Source organism: Macaca nemestrina, chromosome 20 (genome assembly GCF_043159975.1).
Source record: "Macaca nemestrina isolate mMacNem1 chromosome 20, mMacNem.hap1, whole genome shotgun sequence".
NCBI lineage: Eukaryota > Metazoa > Chordata > Mammalia > Primates > Cercopithecidae > Macaca > Macaca nemestrina.
In genome coordinates this window covers 33,540,889-33,559,447 of record NC_092144.1, presented here as the reverse complement: position 1 = coordinate 33,559,447, position 18,559 = coordinate 33,540,889, and positions in this window count along the sequence as shown.

Here is an 18,559-nt window from a genome sequence, read left to right as displayed (position 1 = left end):
GAGATCCACGAAATACAGATGTATCTCTGTGAGATGAATTAACAGAACACTAAGCAGTTTCTCAGAAGGCTTCTTTCCAGATTTCATCTGAGGATATTTCCTTTTTCACCATAGCCCTCTATGGGCTTCCAAATATCACTTTGCCAACTCCACAAGAACTGTCTTAGCGAAAGGCTTCTTGAGGGGAAAGCTGTAACTCTGTGAGATGATTTCACAGAACACAAAGAAGTTTCTCAGAAAGCTTTTTTCTCTTTGTTATCGGAGGATATTTCCTTTGGACCTATAGTCTTCAAAGGGATCCGAAATATCTGTTCTCAGATTCCACAGAAATAAGGCTAGCAAAGAGATCCACGAAATACAGATGTAACTCTGTGAGATGAATTAACAGAACACTAAGCAGTTTCTCTGAAAGCTTCTTTCCAGATTTCATCTGAGGATATTTCCTTTTTCACCATAGCCCTCCATGGGCTTCCAAATATCACTTTGCCAATTCCACAAGAACTGTCTTAGCGAAAGGCTTCTTGAGGGGAAAGCTGTATCTCTGTGAGATGATTTCACAGAACACAAAGAAGTTTCTCAGAAAGCTTCTTTCTCTTTGTTGTCGGAGGATATTTCATTGGCCCTATAGTCTTCACAGGGATCCGAAATATCTGTTCTCAGATTCCACAGAAATAAGGCTAGCAAAGAGATCAACGAAATACAGATGTAACTCTGTGAGATGAATTAACAGAACACTAAGCAGTTTCTCAGAAAGCTTCTTTCCAGATTTCATCTGAGGATATTTCCTTTTTCACCATAGCCCTCTATGGGTTTCCAAATATCACTTTGCCAATTCCACAAGAACTGTCCTGGCGAAAGGCTTCTTGAGGGGAAAGCTGTAACTCTGTGAGATGATTTCACAGAACACAAAGAAGTTTCTCAGAAAGCTTCTTTCTCTTTGTTATCGGAGGATATTTCCTTTGGCCCTATAGTCTTCAATGGGATCCGAAATATCTGTTCTCAGATTCCACAGAAATAAGGCTAGCAAAGAGATCCACGAAATACAGATGTATCTCTGTGAGATGAATTAACAGAACACTGAGCAGTTTCTCAGAAAGCTTCTTTCCAGATTTCATCTGAGGATATTTCCTTTTTCACCATAGACCTCCATGGGCTTCCAAATATCACTTCGGCAATTCCACAAGAACTGTCTTAGCGAAAGGCTTCTTGAGGGGAAAGCTGTAACTCTGTGAGATGATTTCACAGAACACAAAGAAGTTTCTCAGAAAGCTTCTTTCTCTTTGTTGTCGGAGGATATTTCCTTTGGCCCTATAGTCTTCATAGGGATCCGAAATATCTGTTCTCAGATTCCACAGAAATAAGTCTAGCAAAGAGATCCACAAAATACAGATGTAACTCTGTGAGATGAATTAACAGAACACTAAGCAGTTTCTCAGAAAGCTTCTTTCCAGATTTCATCTGAGGATATTTCCTTTTTCACCATAGCCCTCTATGGGCTTCCAAATATCACTTTGCCAATTCCACAAGAACTGTCTTAGCGAAAGGCTTCTTGAGGGGAAAGCTGTAACTCGGTGAGATGATTTCACAGAACACAAAGAACTTTCTCAGAAAGCTTCTTTCTCTTTGTTATCGGAGGATATTTCCTTTGGCCCTATAGTCGTCAAAGGGATCCGAAATATCTGTTCTCAGATTCCACAGAAATAAGTCTAGCAAAGAGATCCACGAAATACAGATGTAACTCTGTGAGATGAATTAACAGAACACTAAGCAGTATCTCAGAAAGCTTCTTTCCAGATTTCAACTGAGGATATTTCCTTTTTCACCATAGCCCTCTAGGGGTTCCAAATATCACTTTGCCAATTCCACAAGAACTGTCCTGGCGAAAGGCTTCTTGAGGGGAAAGCTGTAACTCTGTGAGATGATTTCACAGAACACAAAGAAGTTTCTCAGAAAGCTTCTTTCTCTTTGTTATCGGAGGATATTTCCTTTGGCCCTATAGTCTTCAAAGGGATCCGAAATATTTGTTCTCAGATTCCACAGAAATAAGGCTAGCAAAGAGATCCACGAAATACAGATGTAACTCTGTGAGATGAATTAACAGAACACTAAGCAGTTTCTCAGAAAGCTTCTTTCCAGATTTCATCTGAGGATATTTCCTTTTTCACCATAGCCCTCTAAGGGCTTCCAAATATCACTTTGCCAATTCCACAAGAACTTTCTTAAGGAAAGGTTTCTTGAGGGGAAAGCTGTAACTCTGTGAGATGATTTCACAGAACACAAAGACGTTTCTCAGAAAGCATCTTTCTCTTTGTTATCGGAGGATATTTCCTTTGGCCCTTTAGTCTTCAAAGGGATCCGAAATATCTGTTCTCAGATTCCACAGAAATAAGGCTAGCAAAGAGATCCACGAAATACAGATGTATCTCTGTGAGATGAATTAACAGAACACTGAGCAGTTTCTCAGAAAGCTTCTTTCCAGATTTCATCTGAGAATATTTCCTTTTTCACCATAGCCCTCTATGGGTTTCCAAATATCACTTTGCCAATTCCACAAGAACTGTCTTAGCGAAAGGCTTCTTGAGGGGAAAGCTGTAACTCGGTGAGATGATTTCACAGAACACAAAGAAGTTTCTCAGAAAGCTTCTTTCTCTTTGTTATCGGAGGATATTTCCTTTGGCCCTATAGTCGTCAAAGGGATCCGAAATATCTGTTCTCAGATTCCACAGAAATAAGGCTAGCAAAGAGACCCACGAAATACAGATGTAACTCTGTGAGATGAATTAACAGAACACTAAGCAGTTTCTCAGAAAGCTTCTTTCCAGATTTCATCTGAGAATATTTCCTTTTTCACCATAGCCCTCTATGAGCTTCCAAATATCACTTCGCCAATTCCACAAGAACTGTATTAGCGAAAGGCTTCTTGAGGGGAAAGCTGTAACTCTGTGAGATGATTTCACAGGATACAAAGAAGTTTCTCAGAAAGCTTCTTTCTCTTTGTTTTCGGAGGATATTTCCTTTGGCCCTATAGTCTTCAATGGGATCCGAAATATCTGTTCTCAGATTTCACAGAAATAAGTCTAGCAAAGAGATCCACGAAATACAGATGTAACTCTGTGAGATGAATTAACAGAACACTAAGCAGTATCTCAGAAAGCTTCTTTCCAGATTTCAACTGAGGATATTTCCTTTGTCACCATAGCCCTCTATGGGCTTCCAAATATCACTTTGCCAATTCCACAAGAACTGTCTTAGCGAAAGGCTTCTTGAGGGGAAAGCTGTAACTCTGTGAGATGATTTCACAGAACACAAAGAAGTTTCTCAGAAAGCTTCTTTCTCTTTGTTATCGGAGGATATTTCCTTTGGCCCTATAGTCTTCAATGGGATGCGAAATATCTGTTCTCAGATTCCACAGAAATAAGTCTAGCAAAGAGATCCACGAAATACAGATGTAACTCTGTGAGATGAATTAACAGAACACTAAGCAGTTTCTCAGAAAGCTTCTTTCCAGATTTCATCTGAGGATATTTCCTTTTTCACCATAGCCCTCTAAGGGCTTCCAAATATCACTTTGCCAATTCCACAAGAACTGTCTTCGCGAAAGGCTTCTTGAGGGGAAAGCTGTAACTCTGTGAGATGATTTCACAGAACACAAAGACGTTTCTCAGAAAGCTTCTTTCTCTTTCTTATCGGAGGATATTTCCTTTGGCCCTTTAGTCTTCAAAGGGATCCGAAATATCTGTTCTCAGATTCCACAGAAATAAGGCTAGCAAAGAGATCCACGAAATACAGATATAACTCTGTGAGATGAATTAACAGAACACTAAGCAGTTTCTCAGAAAGCTTCTTTCCATATTTCATCTGAGGATATTTCCTTTTTCACCATAGCCCTCTATGGGCTTCCAAATATCACTTTGCCAATTCCACAAGAACTGTCTTAGCGAAAGGCTTCTTGAGGGGAAAGCTGTAACTCGGTGAGATGATTTCACAGAACACAAAGAAGTGTCTCAGTAAGCTTCTTTCTCTTTGTTATCGGAGGATATTTTCTTTTGCCCTATAGTCTTCAAAGGGATCCGAAATATCTGTTCTCAGATTCCACAGAAATAAGACTAGCAAAGAGATCCACGAAATACAGATGTATCTCTGTGAGATGAATTAACAGAACACTAAGCAGTTTCTCAGAAAGCTTCTTTCCAGATTTCATCTGAGAATATTTCCTTTTTCACCATAGCCCTCTATGGGTTTCCAAATATCACTTTGCCAATTCCACAAGAACTGTCTTAGCGAAAGGCTTCTTGAGGGGAAAGCTGTTACTCGGTGAGATGATTTCACAGAACACAAAGAAGTTTCTCAGAAAGCTTCTTTCTCTTTGTTATCGGAGGATATTTCCTTTGGCCCTATAGTCGTCAATGGGATCCGAAATATCTGTTCTCAGATTCCACAGAAATAAGTCTAGCAAAGAGACCCACGAAATACAGATGTAACTCGGTGAGATGAATTAACAGAACACTAAGCAGTTTCTCAGAAGGCTTCTTTCCAGATTTCATCTGAGTATATTTCCTTTTTCACCATAGCCCTCTATGGGCTTCCAAATATCACTTTGCCAATTCCACAAGAACTGTCTTAGCGAAAGGCTTCTTGAGGGGAAAGCTGTAACTCTGTGAGATGATTTCACAGAACACAAAGAAGTTTCTCAGAAAGCTTTTTTCTCTTTGTTATCGGAGGATATTTCCTTTGGACCTATAGTCTTCAAAGGGATCCGAAATATCTGTTCTCAGATTCCACAGAAATAAGGCTAGCAAAGAGATCCACGAAATACAGATGTAACTCTGTGAGATGAATTAACAGAACACTAAGCAGTTTCTCAGAAAGCTTCTTTCCAGATTTCATCTGAGGATATTTCCTTTTTCACTATAGCCCTCCATGGGCTTCCAAATATCACTTTGCCAATTCCACAAGAACTGTCTTAGCGAGAGGCTTCTTGAGGGGAAAGCTGTAACGCTGTGAGATGATTTCACAGAACACAAAGACGTGTCTCAGAAAGCTTCTTTCTCTTTGTTATCGGAGGATATTTCCTTTGACCCTATAATCTTCAAAGGGATCCGAAATATCTGTTCTCAGATTCCACAGAAATAAGGCTAGCAAAGAGATCCACGAAATACAGATGTAACTCTGTGAGATGAATTAACAGAACACTAAGCAGTTTCTCAGAAAGCTTCTTTCCAGATTTCATCTGAGGATATTTCCTTTTTCACCATAGCCCTCTATGGGCTTCCAAATATCACTTTGCCAATTCCACAAGAACTGTCTTGGCGAAAGGCTTCTTGAGGGGAAAGCTGTAACTCTGTGAGATGATTTTACAGAATACAAAGAAGTTTCTCAGAAAGCTTCTTTCTCTTTGTTATCGGAGGATATTTCATTTGGCCCTATAGTCTTCAATGGGATCCGAAATATCTGTTCTCAGATTCCACAGAAATAAGGCTAGCAAAGAGATCCACGAAATACAGATGTAACTCTGTGAGATGAATTAACAGAACACTAAGCAGTTTCTCAGAAAGCTTCTTTCCAGATTTCATCTGAGGATATTTCCTTTTTCACCATAGCCCTCTATGGGCTTCCAAATATCACTTTGCCAATTCCACAAGAACTGTCTTAGCGAAAGGCTTCTTGAGGGGAAAGCTGAAACTCTGTGAGATGATTTCACAGAACACAAAGAAGTTTCTCAGAAAGCTTCTTTCTCTTTGTTGTCGGAGGATATTTCCTTTGGCCCTATAGTCTTCATAGGGATCCGAAATATCTGTTCTCAGATTTCACAGAAATAAGTCTAGCAAAGAGATCCACAAAATACGGATGTAACACTGTGAGATGAATTAACAGAACACTAAGCAGTTACTCAGAAAGCTTCTTTCCAGATTTCATCTGAGGATATTTCCTTTTTCACCATAGCCCTCTAAGGGCTTCCAAATATCACTTTGCCAATTCCACAAGAACTGTCTTCGCGAAAGGCTTCTTGAGGGGAAAGCTGTAACTCTGTGGGATGATTTCCCAGAACACAAAGACGTTTCTCAGAAAGCTTCTTTCTCTTTGTTATCGGAGGATATTTCCTTTGGCCCTTTAGTCTTCAAAGGGATCCGAAATATCTGTTCTCAGATTCCACAGAAATAAGGCTAGCAAAGAGATCCACGAAATACAGATATAACACTGTGAGATGAATTAACAGAACACTAAGCAGTTTCTCAGAAAGCTTCTTTCCAGATTTCATCTGAGGATATTTCCTTTTTCACCATAGCCCTCTATGGGCTTCCAAATATCACTTTGCCAATTCCACAAGAACTGTCTTAGCGAAAGGCTTCTTGAGGGGAAAGCTGTAACTCTGTGAGATGATTTCTCAGAAAACAAAGAAGTTTCTCAGTAAGCTTCTTTCTCTTTGTTATCGGAGGATATTTTCTTTTTCCCTATAGTCTTCAAAGGGATCCGAAATATCTGTTCTCAGATTCCACAGAAATAAGACTAGCAAAGAGATCCACGAAATACAGATGTATCTCTGTGAGATGAATTAACAGAACACTAAGCAGTTTCTCAGAAAGCTTCTTTCCAGATTTCATCTGAGAATATTTCCTTTTTCACCATAGCCCTCTATGGGTTTCCAAATATCACTTTGCCAATTCCACAAGAACTGTCTTAGCGAAAGGCTTCTTGAGGGGAAAGCTGTTACTCGGTGAGATGATTTCACAGAACACAAAGAAGTTTCTCAGAAAGCTTCTTTCTCTTTGTTACCGGAGGATATTTCCTTTGGCCCTATAGTCGTCAATGGGATCCGAAATATCTGTTCTCAGATTCCACAGAAATAAGTCTAGCAAAGAGACCCACGAAATACAGATGTAACTCGGTGAGATGAATTAACAGAACACTAAGCAGTTTCTCAGAAGGCTTCTTTCCAGATTTCATCTGAGTATATTTCCTTTTTCACCATAGCCCTCTATGGGCTTCCAAATATCACTTTGCCAATTCCACAAGAACTGTCTTAGCGAAAGGCTTCTTGAGGGGAAAGCTGTAACTCTGTGAGATGATTTCACAGAACACAAAGAAGTTTCTCAGAAAGCTTTTTTCTCTTTGTTTTCGGAGGATATTTCCTTTGGACCTATAGTCTTCAAAGGGATCCGAAATATCAGTTCTCAGATTCCACAGAAATAAGGCTAGCAAAGAGATCCACGAAATACAGATGTAACTCTGTGAGATGAATTAACAGAACACTAAGCAGTTTCTCAGAAAGCTTCTTTCCAGATTTCATCTGAGGATATTTCCTTTTTCACCATAGCCCTCTATGGGCTTCCAAATATCACTTTGCCAATTCCACAAGAACCGTCTTAGCGAAAGGCTTCTTGAGGGGAAAGTTGTAACTCGGTGAGATGATTTCACAGAACACAAAGAAGTTTCTCAGTAAGCTTCTTTCTCTTTGTTATCGGAGGATATTTTCTTTTGCCCTATAGTCTTCAAAGGGATCCGAAATATCTGTTCTCAGATTCCACAGAAATAAGGCTAGCAAAGAGATCCACGAAATACAGATGTATCTCTGTGAGATGAATTAACAGAACACTAAGCAGTTTCTCAGAAAGCTTCTTTCCAGATTTCATCTGAGAATATTTCCTTTTTCACCATAGCCCGCTATGGGTTTCCAAATATCACTATGCCAATTCCACAAGAACTGTCTTAGCGAAAGGCTTCTTGAGGGGAAAGCTGTAACTCGGTGAGATGATTTCACAGAACACAAAGAAGTTTCTCAGAAAGCTTCTTTCTCTTTGTTATCGGAGGATATTTCCTTTGGCCCTATAGTCGTCAAAGGGATCCGAAATATCTGTTCTCAGATTCCACAGAAATAAGTCTAGCAAAGAGATCCACGAAATACAGATGTAACACTGTGAGATGATTTAACAGAACACTAAGCAGTATCTCAGAAAGCTTCTTTCCAGATTTCAACTGAGGATATTTCCTTTTTCACCATAGCCCTCTAGGGGTTCCAAATATCACTTTGCCAATTCCACAAGAACTGTCTTAGCGAAAGGCTTCTTGAGGGGAAAGCTGTAACTCTGTGAGATGATTTCACAGAACACAAAGAAGTTTCTCAGAAAGCTTCTTTCTCTTTGTTATCGGAGGATATTTCCTTTGGCCCTATAGTCTTCAATGGGTTCCGAAACATCTGTTCTCAGATTCCACAGAAATAAGGCTAGCAAAGAGATCCACGAAATACAGATGTAACTCTGTGAGATGAATTAACAGAACACTAAGCAGTTTCTCAGAAGGCTTCTTTCCAGATTTCATCTGAGGATATTTCCTTTTTCACCATAGCCCTCTAAGGGCTTCCAAATATCACTTTGCCAATTCCACAAGAACTTTCTTAAGGAAAGGTTTCTTGAGGGGAAAGCTGTAACTCTGTGGGATGATTTCACAGAACACAAAGACGTTTCTCAGAAAGCTTCTTTCTCTTTGTTATCCGAGGATATTTCCTTTGGCCCTATAGTCTTCAAAGGGATCCGAAATATCTGTTCTCAGATTCCACAGAAATAAGTCTAGCAAAGAGATCCATGAAATACAGATGTAACTCTGTGAGATGAATTAACAGAACACTAAGCAGTTTCTCAGAAAGCTTCTTTCCAGATTTGATCTGAGGATATTTCCTTTTTCACCATAGCCCTCTAAGGGCTTCCAAATATCACTTTGCCAATTCCACAAGAACTGTCTTAGCGAAAGGCTTCTTGAGGGGAAAGCTGTAACTCTGTGAGATGATTTCACAGAACACAAAGACGTTTCTCAGAAAGCTTCTTTCTCTTTGTTATCGGAGGATATTTCCTTTGGCCCTTTAGTCTTCAAAGGGATCCGAAATATCTGTTCTCAGATTCCACAGAAATAAGGTTAGCAAAGAGATCCACGAAATACAGATGTATCTCTGTGAGATGAATTAACAGAACACTAAGCAGTTTCTCAGAAAGCTTCTTTCCAGATTTCATCTGAGAATATTTCCTTTTTCACCATAGCCCTCTATGGGTTTCCAAATATCACTTTGCCAATTCTACAAGAACTGTCTTAGCGAAAGGCTTCTTGAGGGGAAAGTTGTAACTCGGTGAGATGATTTCACAGAACACAAAGAAGTTTCTCAGTAAGCTTCTTTCTCTTTGTTATCGGAGGATATTTTCTTTTGCCCTATAGTCTTCAAAGGGATCCGAAATATCTGTTCTCAGATTCCACAGAAATAAGGCTAGCAAAGAGATCCACGAAATACAGATGTATCTCTGTGAGATGAATTAACAGAACACTAAGCAGTTTCTCAGAAAGCTTCTTTCCAGATTTCATCTGAGAATATTTCCTTTTTCACCATAGCCCGCTATGGGTTTCCAAATATCACTATGCCAATTCCACAAGAACTGTCTTAGCGAAAGGCTTCTTGAGGGGAAAGCTGTAACTCGGTGAGATGATTTCACAGAACACAAAGAAGTTTCTCAGAAAGCTTCTTTCTCTTTGTTATCGGAGGATATTTCCTTTGGCCCTATAGTCGTCAAAGGGATCCGAAATATCTGTTCTCAGATTCCACAGAAATAAGTCTAGCAAAGAGATCCACGAAATACAGATGTAACACTGTGAGATGATTTAACAGAACACTAAGCAGTATCTCAGAAAGCTTCTTTCCAGATTTCAACTGAGGATATTTCCTTTTTCACCATAGCCCTCTAGGGGTTCCAAATATCACTTTGCCAATTCCACAAGAACTGTCTTAGCGAAAGGCTTCTTGAGGGGAAAGCTGTAACTCTGTGAGATGATTTCACAGAACACAAAGAAGTTTCTCAGAAAGCTTCTTTCTCTTTGTTATCGGAGGATATTTCCTTTGGCCCTATAGTCTTCAATGGGTTCCGAAACATCTGTTCTCAGATTCCACAGAAATAAGGCTAGCAAAGAGATCCACGAAATACAGATGTAACTCTGTGAGATGAATTAACAGAACACTAAGCAGTTTCTCAGAAGGCTTCTTTCCAGATTTCATCTGAGGATATTTCCTTTTTCACCATAGCCCTCTAAGGGCTTCCAAATATCACTTTGCCAATTCCACAAGAACTTTCTTAAGGAAAGGTTTCTTGAGGGGAAAGCTGTAACTCTGTGGGATGATTTCACAGAACACAAAGACGTTTCTCAGAAAGCTTCTTTCTCTTTGTTATCCGAGGATATTTCCTTTGGCCCTATAGTCTTCAAAGGGATCCGAAATATCTGTTCTCAGATTCCACAGAAATAAGTCTAGCAAAGAGATCCATGAAATACAGATGTAACTCTGTGAGATGAATTAACAGAACACTAAGCAGTTTCTCAGAAAGCTTCTTTCCAGATTTGATCTGAGGATATTTCCTTTTTCACCATAGCCCTCTAAGGGCTTCCAAATATCACTTTGCCAATTCCACAAGAACTGTCTTAGCGAAAGGCTTCTTGAGGGGAAAGCTGTAACTCTGTGAGATGATTTCACAGAACACAAAGACGTTTCTCAGAAAGCTTCTTTCTCTTTGTTATCGGAGGATATTTCCTTTGGCCCTTTAGTCTTCAAAGGGATCCGAAATATCTGTTCTCAGATTCCACAGAAATAAGGTTAGCAAAGAGATCCACGAAATACAGATGTATCTCTGTGAGATGAATTAACAGAACACTAAGCAGTTTCTCAGAAAGCTTCTTTCCAGATTTCATCTGAGAATATTTCCTTTTTCACCATAGCCCTCTATGGGTTTCCAAATATCACTTTGCCAATTCTACAAGAACTGTCTTAGCGAAAGGCTTCTTGAGGGGAAAGCTGTAACTCGGTGAGATGATTTCACAGAACACAAAGAAGTTTCTCAGAAAGCTTCTTTCTCTTTGTTATCGGAGGATATTTCCTTTGGCCCTATAGTCGTCAAAGGGATCCGAAATATCTGTTCTCAGATTCCACAGAAATAAGTCTAGCAAAGAGATCCACGAAATACAGATGTAACTCTGTGAGATGAATTAACAGAACACTAAGCAGTATCTCAGAAAGCTTCTTTCCAGATTTCAACTGAGGATATTTCCTTTTTCACCATAGCCCTCTAGGGGTTCCAAATATCACTTTGCCAATTCCACAAGAACTGTCTTAGCGAAAGGCTTCTTGAGGGGAAAGCTGTAACTCTGTGAGATGATTTCACAGAACACAAAGAAGTTTCTCAGAAAGCTTCTTTCTCTTTGTTATCGGAGGATATTTCCTTTGGCCCTATAGTCTTCAATGGGATCCGAAATATCTGTTCTCAGATTCCACAGAAATAAGGCTAGCAAAGAGATCCACGAAATACAGATGTAACTCTGTGAGATGAATTAACAGAACACTAAGCAGTTTCTCAGAAAGCTTCTTTCCAGATTTCATCTGAGGATATTTCCTTTTTCACCATAGCCCTCTAAGGGCTTCCAAATATCACTTTGCCAATTCCACAAGAACTTTCTTAAGGAAAGGTTTCTTGAGGGGAAAGCTGTAACTCTGTGAGATGATTTCACAGAACACAAAGACGTTTCTCAGAAAGCTTCTTTCTCTTTGTTATCCGAGGATATTTCCTTGGGCCCTATAGTCTTCAAAGGGATCCGAAATATCTGTTCTCAGATTCCACAGAAATAAGTCTAGCAAAGAGATCCACGAAATACAGATGTAACTCTGTGAGATGAATTAACAGAACACTAAGCAGTTTCTCAGAAAGCTTCTTTCCAGATTTGATCTGAGGATATTTCCTTTTTCACCATAGCCCTCTAAGGGCTTCCAAATATCACTTTGCCAATTCCACAAGAACTGTCTTAGCGAAAGGCTTCTTGAGGGGAAAGCTGTAACTCTGTGAGATGATTTCACAGAACACAAAGACGTTTCTCAGAAAGCTTCTTTCTCTTTGTTATCGGAGGATATTTCCTTTGGCCCTTTAGTCTTCAAAGGGATCCGAAATATCTGTTCTCAGATTCCACAGAAATAAGGCTAGCAAAGAGATCCACGAAATACAGATGTATCTCTGTGAGATGAATTAACAGAACACTAAGCAGTTTCTCAGAAAGCTTCTTTCCAGATTTCATCTGAGAATATTTCCTTTTTCACCATAGCCCTCTATGGGTTTCCAAATATCACTTTGCCAATTCTACAAGAACTGTCTTAACGAAAGGCTTCTTGAGGGGAAAGCTGTAACTCCGTGAGATGATTTCACAGAACACAAAGAAGTTTCTCAGAAAGCTTCTTTCTCTTTGTTATCGGAGGATATTTCCTTTGGCCCTATAGTCTTCAATGGGATCCGAAATATCTGTTCTCAGATTCCACAGAAATAAGGCTAGCAAAGAGATCCACGAAATACAGATGTAACTCTGTGAGATGAATTAACAGAACACTAAGCAGTTTCTCAGAAAGCTTCTTTCCAGATTTCATCTGAGGATATTTCCTTTTTCACCATAGCCCTCTATGGGCTTCCAAATATCACTTTGCCAATTCCACAAGAACTGTCTTAACGAAAGGTTTCTTGAGGGGAAAGCTGTAACTCTGTGAGACGATTTCACAGAACACAAAGACGTTTCTCAGAAAGCTTCTTTCTCTTTGTTATCGGAGGATATTTCCTTTGGCCCTATAGTCTTCAAAGGGATCCGAAATATCTGTTCTCAGATTCCACAGAAATAAGTCTAGCAAAGAGATCCACGAAATACAGATGTAACTCTGTGAGATGAATTAACAGAACACTAAGCAGTTTCTCAGAAAGCTTCTTTCCAGATTTCATCTGAGGATATTTCCTTTTTCACCATAGCCCTCTAAGGGCTTCCAAATATCACTTTGCCAATTCCACAAGAACTGTCTTAGCGAAAGGCTTCTTGAGGGGAAAGCTGTAACTCTGTGAGATGATTTCACAGAACACAAAGACGTTTCTCAGAAAGCTTCTTTCTCTTTGTTATCGGAGGATATTTCCTTTGGCCCTTTAGTCTTCAAAGGGATCCGAAATATCTGTTCTCAGATTCCACAGAAATAAGGCTAGCAAAGAGATCCACGAAATACAGATAAAACTCTGTGAGATGAATTAACAGAACACTAAGCAGTTTCTCAGAAAGCTTCTTTCCAGATTTCATCTGAGGATATTTCCTTTTTCACCATAGCCCTCGATGGGCTTCCAAATATCACTTTTCCAATTCCACAAGAACTGTCTTAGCGAAAGGCTTCTTGAGGGGAAAGCTGTAACTCTGTGAGATGATTTCACAGAACACAAAGAAGTTTCTCAGAAAGCTTCTTTCTCTTTGTTATCGGAGGATATTTCCTTTGGCCCTATAGTCTTCAATGGGATCCGAAATATCTGTTTTCAGATTCCACAGAAATAAGGCTAGCAAAGAGATCCAAGAAATACAGATGTATCTATGTGAGATGAATTAACAGAACACTGAGCAGTTTCTCAGAAAGCTTCTTTCCAGATTTCATCTGAGGATATTTCCTTTTTCACCATAGCCCTCTATGGGCTTCCAAATATCACTTTGCCAATTCCACAAGAACTGTCTTAGCGAAAGGCTTCTTGAGGGGAAAGCTGTAACTCTGTGAGATGATTTCACAGAACACAAAGAAGTTTCTCAGAAAGCTTTTTTCTCTTTGTTATCGGAGAATATTTCCTTTGGACCTATAGTCTTCAAAGGGATCCGAAATATCTGTTCTCAGATTCCACAGAAATAAGGCTAGCAAAGAGATCCACGAAATACAGATGTAACTCTGTGAGATGAACTAACAGAACACTAAGCAGTTTCTCAGAAAGCTTCTTCCCAGATTTCATCTGAGGATATTTCCTTTTTCACCATAGCCCTCCATGGGCTTCCAAATATCACTTTGCCAATTCCACAAGAACTGTCTTAGCGAAAGGCTTCTTGAGGGGAAAGCTGTAACTCTGTGAGATGATTTCACAGAACACAAAGAAGTTTCTCAGAAAGCTTCTTTCTCTTTGTTGTCGGAGGATATTTCCTTTGGCCCAATAGTCTTCACAGGGATCCGAAATATCTGTTCTCAGATTCCACAGAAATAAGTCTAGCAAAGAGATCCACGAAATACAGATGTAACTCTGTGAGATGAATTAACAGAACACTAAGCAGTTTCTCAGAAAGCTACTTTCCAGATTTCATCTGAGGATATTTCCTTTTTCACCATAGCCCTCTAAGGGCTTCCAAATATCACTTTGCCAATTCCACAAGAACTGTCTTAGCGAAAGGCTTCTTGAGGGGAAAGCTGTAACTCTGTGAGATGATTTCACAGAACACAAAGACGTTTCTCAGAAAGCTTCTTTCTCTTTGTTATCGGAGGATATTTCCTTTGGCCCTATAGTCTTCAATGGGATCCGAAATATCTGTTCTCAGATTCCACAGAAATAAGGCTAGCAAAGAGATCCACGAAATACAGATGTATCTCTGTGAGATGAATTAACAGAACACTAAGCAGTTTCTCAGAAAGCTTCTTTCCAGATTTCATCTGAGGATATTTCCTTTTTCACCATAGACCTCCATGGGCTTCCAAATATCACTTTGGCAATTCCACAAGAACTGTCTTAGCGAAAGGCTTCTTGAGGGGAAAGCTGTAACTCTGTGAGATGATTTCACGGAACACAAAGAAGTTTCTCAAAAAGCGTCTTTCTCTTTGTTATCGGAGGATATTTCTTTTGGCCCTTTAGTGTTCAATGGGATCCGAAACATCTGTTCTCAGATTCCACAGAAATAAGGCTACCAAAGAGGTCCACGAAATACAGATGTAACTCGGTGAGATGAATAAACAGAACACTAAGCAGTTTCTCAGAAGGCTTCTTTCCAGATTTCATCTGAGGATATTTCCTTTTTCACCATAGCCCTCTATGGGCTTCCAAATATCACTTTGCCAATTCCACAAGAACTGTCTTAGCGAAAGGCTTCTTGAGGGGAAAGCTGTAACTCTGTGAGATGACTTCACAGAACACAAAGAAGTTTCTCAGAAAGCTTTTTTCTCTTTGTTATCGGAGGATATTTCCTTTGGACCTATAGTCTTCAAAGGGATCCGAAATATCTGTTCTCAGATTCCACAGAAATAAGGCTAGCAAAGAGATCCACGAAATACAGATGTAACTCTGTGAGATGAATTAACAGAACACTAAGCAGTTTCTCAGAAAGCTTCTTTCCAGATTTCTTCTGAGGATATTTCCTTTTTCACTATAGCCCTCCATGGGCTTCCAAATATCACTTTGCCAATTCCACAAGAACTGTCTTGGCGAAAGGCTTCTTGAGGGGAAAGCTGTAACTCTGTGAGATGATTTCACAGAACACAAAGACGTGTCTCAGAAAGCTTCTTTCTCTTTGTTATCGGAGGATATTTCCTTTGGCCCTATAGTCTTCAAAGGGATCCGAAATATCTGTTCTCAGATTCCACAGAAATAAGGCTAGCAAAGAGATCCACGAAATACAGATGTAACTCTGTGAGATGAATTAACAGAACACTAAGCAGTTTCTCAGAAAGCTTCTTTCCAGATTTCATCTGAGGATATTTCCTTTTTCACCATAGCCCTCTATGGGCTTCCAAATATCACTTTGGCAATTCCACAAGAACTGTCTTAGCGAAAGGCTTCTTGAGGGGAAAGCTGTAACTCTGTGAGATGATTTCACAGAACACAAAAAAGTTTCTCAGAAAGCTTCTTTCTCTTTGTTGTCGGAGGATATTTCCTTTGGCCCTATAGTCTTCATAGGGATCCGAAATATCTGTTCTCAGATTCCACAGAAATAAGTCTACCAAAGAGATCCACAAAATACAGATGTAACTCTGTGAGATGAATTAACAGAACACTAAGCAGTTTCTCAGAAAGCTTCTTTCCAGATTTCATCTGAGGATATTTCCTTTTTCACCATAGCCCTCTATGGGCTTCCAAATATCACTTTGCCAATTCCACAAGAACTGTCTTAGCGAAAAGGCTTCTTGAGGGGAAAGCTGTAACTCGGTGAGATGATTTCACAGAAAACAAAGAAGTTTCTCAGTAAGCTTCTTTCTCTTTGTTCTCGGAGGATATTTTCTTTTGCCCTATAGTCTTCAAAGGGATCCGAAATATCTGTTCTCAGATTCCACAGAAATAAGGCTAGCAAAGAGATCCACGAAATACAGATGTATCTCTGTGAGATGAATTAACAGAACACTAAGCAGTTTCTCAGAAAGCTTCTTTCCAGATTTCATCTGAGAATATTTCCTTTTTCACAATAGCCTTCTATGGGTTTCCAAATATCACTTTGCCAATTCCACAAGAACTGTCTTAGCGAAAGGCTTCTTGAGGGGAAAGCTGTAACTCTGTGAGATGATTTCACAGAACACAAAGACGTTTCTCAGAAAGCTTCTTTCTCTTTGTTATCGGAGGATATTTCCTTTGGACCTATAGTCTTCAAAGGGATCCGAAATATCTGTTCTCAGATTCCACAGAAATAAGGCTAGCAAAGAGATCCACGAAATACAGATGTAACTCTGTGAGATGAATTAACAGAACACTAAGCAGTTTCTCAGAAAGCTTCTTTCCAGATTTCATCTGAGGATATTTCCTTTTTCACTATAGCCCTCCATGGGCTTCCAAATATCACTTTGCCAATTCCACAAGAACTGTCTTAGCGAAAGGCTTCTTGAGAGGAAAGCTGCAACTCTGTGAGATGATTTCACAGAACACAAAGACGTGTCTCAGAAAGCTTCTTTCTCTTTGTTATCGGAGGATATTTCCTTTGGCCCTATAGTCTTCAAAGGGATCCGAAATATCTGTTCTCAGATTCCACAGAAATAAGGCTAGCAAGGAGATCCACGAAATACAGATGTAACTCTGTGAGATGAATTAACAGAACACTAAGCAGTTTCTCAGAAAGCTTCTTTCCAGATTTCATCTGAGGATATTTCCTTTTTCACCATAGCCCTGTAGGGGCTTCCAAATATCACTTTGCCAATTCCACAAGAACTGTCTTGGCGAAAGGCTTCTTGAGGGGAAAGCTGTAACTCTGTGAGATGATTTTACAGAATACAAAGAAGTTTCTCAGAAAGCTTCTTTCTCTTTGTTATCGGAGGATATTTCCTTTGGCCCTATAGTCTTCAATGGGATCCGACATATCTGTTCTCAGATTCCACAGAAATAAGGCTAGCAAAGAGATCCACGAAATACAGATGTAACTCTGTGAGATGAATTAACAGAACACTAAGCAGTTTCTCAGAAAGCTTCTTTCCAGATTTCATCTGAGGATATTTCCTTTTTCACCATAGCCCTCTATGGGCTTCCAAATATCACTTTGCCAATTCCACAAGAACTGTCTTAGCGAAAGGCTTCTTGAGGGGAAAGTTGTAACTCGGTGAGATGATTTCACAGAACACAAAGAAGTTTCTCAGTAAGCTTCTTTCTCTTTGTTATCGGAGGATATTTTCTTTTGCCCTATAGTCTTCAAAGGGATCCGAAATATCTGTTCTCAGATTCCACAGAAATAAGGCTAGCAAAGAGATCCACGAAATACAGATGTATCTCTGTGAGATGAATTAACAGAACACTAAGCAGTTTCTCAGAAAGCTTCTTTCCAGATTTCATCTGAGAATATTTCCTTTTTCACCATAGCCCGCTATGGGTTTCCAAATATCACTATGCCAATTCCACAAGAACTGTCTTAGCGAAAGGCTTCTTGAGGGGAAAGCTGTAACTCGGTGAGATGATTTCACAGAACACAAAGAAGTTTCTCAGAAAGCTTCTTTCTCTTTGTTATCGGAGGATATTTCCTTTGGCCCTATAGTCGTCAAAGGGAAGCGAAATATCTGTTCTCAGATTCCACAGAAATAAGTCTAGCAAAGAGATCCACGAAATACAGATGTAACACTGTGAGATGATTTAACAGAACACTAAGCAGTATCTCAGAAAGCTTCTTTCCAGATTTCAACTGAGGATATTTCCTTTTTCACCATAGCCCTCTAGGGGTTCCAAATATCACTTTGCCAATTCCACAAGAACTGTCTTAGCGAAAGGCTTCTTGAGGGGAAAGCTGTAACTCTGTGAGATGATTTCACAGAACACAAAGAAGTTTCTCAGAAAGCTTCTTTCTCTTTGTTATCGGAGGATATTTCCTTTGGCCCTATAGTCTTCAATGGGTTCCGAAACATCTGTTCTCAGATTCCACAGAAATAAGGCTAGCAAAGAGATCCACGAAATACAGATGTAACTCTGTGAGATGAATTAACAGAACACTAAGCAGTTTCTCAGAAGGCTTCTTTCCAGATTTCATCTGAGGATATTTCCTTTTTCACCATAGCCCTCTAAGGGCTTCCAAATATCACTTTGCCAATTCCACAAGAACTTTCTTAAGGAAAGGTTTCTTGAGGGGAAAGCTGTAACTCTGTGGGATGATTTCACAGAACACAAAGACGTTTCTCAGAAAGCTTCTTTCTCTTTGTTATCCGAGGATATTTCCTTTGGCCCTATAGTCTTCAAAGGGATCCGAAATATCTGTTCTCAGATTCCACAGAAATAAGTCTAGCAAAGAGATCCATGAAATACAGATGTAACTCTGTGAGATGAATTAA